Genomic DNA, 2,888 nt, shown 5'->3' on the forward strand with positions numbered 1-2,888 from the left:
ACCCTGTACTGTACTATAATACAAGATTTAGCCACATTTTGTCAAAAATGAAAAAGAAATAATTCTACATTTGATAATTTTTTCTGATCCAAACTTGATCGGAATTAGTTCAAACTTTTTACACAACATAAGTACATGTATGTGACATGCATGTACTTATGTTGTGTAGACAGTTTGAACTAATTCCGATCAAGTTATGAGTTCTTAAAGTTGTTAAAAAGTAAGGTAAAAGTCCCTGTAACTTATAGTTATGAATTATGAAGGGGTTTCAAACCATTGCAGTTCAAAATCAATGCAATACTTTTATTGCTAAAATCAATCCAATGAAAAATGAATTGCATTTATATTTTATGTCTCTGTAAATTATAATAATGCGGAAATAATTGTACATGTATCTTTTGTGCACTATATGTTTTATTACATATAATTATACTGATTGATTTCTGTAAACATAAGTATGTATACCCAGATTAGAGAGAGTTCTATTGACAAATTTTAAAGCAGAATTCCTATTTTTATAGCTGTTTGCAATATCTTTTTTATATCTACATGTGTACGTAGTGTTGTTAATATTTTTTCCCATTTGCATGTCAGTGAAATTATGAATATCATCAATCTTCCATGCAGTATCAGCATCATGATACATATACAAGTGTGCTGCATGAACTAAGTCAATAGTGTGTTCATTTCATCCAAGAATGAGAAATGAAGTCAGTCAGCCAGGGCTGCAACAGCTATGAATATTAGAGCATGCCTTTCCTTTGGCTACAAAAAGTTGATCTTTTGACTTTCTATCATCTGTTATAAACATAGCCACTAGATATTTACATCACATTGTTGTAGTTTTGTAGTCCGGTAAAGATTTTTTCATTATTGGGGATCCTTTTTTGTCTATGGAAGAAGTGTTGTTTTGTTTAGTGTAGCATAAATTAACTTTATTAATTTTATATCTTTAATCCAATGAAAATAATTGGTTTGATAGTTGCACAAACCGTAATTAAGAATTTTATTTTAATTATTATATATTGTATTTTCTACTTGAACCTGATGTTAGATTCATGATAATATTATATTTCTAATCGATCAAAAGCCAGTGTATTGGCATCTTATTCATTTTTATAGGTATAACCACACACATAGCTCCAATACTGATTAAAAGTTTTGAGCTATGTGATAATGTTCAATTTATGGTAACATACTTGTAATGTGATGCATGACCACAAATGAGGTTGGTTGCATTATTTTATACAAATGAGCAATTATTTTGCACTAATAATTAAAATCATAACACATAACAAAACAAGACATTGTTCTAAGGAATCTAAGCTACTACAGACTACAGTCACACATCAACTCACGCACACACATGCACACTTGCATGGCTACTTAACATAAATCTCATAGTAACCAACTGGAATGTCATCACCATTATGATCAGCACACACCCTCAACTCAATATAGTCAGTAGTGGTATTGCTACCATAGTCTCTGTGAAACCATGGGATACCAGGAACATTACAACAAGGTGATTCAAGAAAACGACAACTTTGACCATCCCATAGTGGATCAGATGTGTAGAGAATCTCACTCGAAGTAATATTATTTGGATTACCAGACTCACAGAAATAATGTGTACCTATAAATGGACGACTTGATGAAGAAATACTACCTGAACATTGACATCTGCTCTGATAAATTTCAGCTATGAGTGTCCAGACATGTTGACGGGGAGATCCACGAGTGATACTAACACCATCAACATAATAAGAATTAATGCTATTTACTCCATCAATACCATCTGGTGATCCCCATTGATATCCTGTTACTCTACCACATATCTGAGAATAACCGGTACCTTTATATGGGAACTGAACTGATACACAGCTAGGACTCAATACTGGTTTACCACAAGCTCTAACTCCTCCTGACTGGTACAGTCTAAACCCAGAAGGACAGTTCTGTGTAGCATCAGTCATATCCAGATATGCTAGTCTTGTCCATCCACCAGTAGAGCTACACAACTCCTCCATATTACAGTAAGCAGTATAAGAAGAGCTAGCATTTGACAGTAGATACACACCTGATGGACTGAGTGGTTGTCTCTCCTTAATCTCTTTACAAGAGGTAGTGGGTAAAACAGTTGATTCATTGTGTAGTGCTAATAGTTCTTGTGCTATTAGTAGTATATCATCAACCACTCCAGCAGTAGAGGTACTGGTGTCTTGTAGATTAGAGAGAGTATTGACAATGTTTATTAGCTTTTGTGCAGAATCTCTTGTAGTTTGTAAGATTTGTTCATCAATTTCAGTGAAGTTGGGAGAGCTCTGAAGTAACTGAAAGGTATTCTGTGCTACATCAATAGCCCATTCATTGAAGTCAGGAAGGCTCCCTGTTACATTGCTGTTAACTTTAGAGACAACATGGTTAGCCCATTCACTGAAGTCAGGAAGGCACTGTGTTACATTGCTGTTAACTTTAGAGACAACACCATTAGCCCATTCATTGAAGTCAGGAAGGCTCTGGTGAACTTTAATGTCTATATTATCAGACCATTCTGTGAAGTTAGGAAAGACTATGTTACCAGTGCTAGCAATACCTCCATCAGTACTGGTATGATGAGGAGAGATGGCATCTCTGGCATATAATTGTAGCAGCATTAAACCAAGTATTGCCAGCAGTAGGAATACCATCAGGCACTGTAATGCAGCTATAACAAGTAACAGTCTCTTCCATGATGTCTGCTCTGATGCTTTTTTCCTTAGTGTTGTTTCTGTTGGCCGAGCATTATCTCTTCTTGCATTAGTACTAAAATCCACCAATTCATAGTCATTCTCCGGATTTTGCAGAACCAAAGATGGCATATCAAGCTCATACTTATTCTTTTCTTC

The sequence above is a fragment of the Amphimedon queenslandica genome, unplaced genomic scaffold (assembly GCF_000090795.2).
Source record: "Amphimedon queenslandica unplaced genomic scaffold, v1.1 AMPQUscaffold_13382, whole genome shotgun sequence".
Lineage (NCBI taxonomy): Eukaryota > Metazoa > Porifera > Demospongiae > Haplosclerida > Niphatidae > Amphimedon > Amphimedon queenslandica.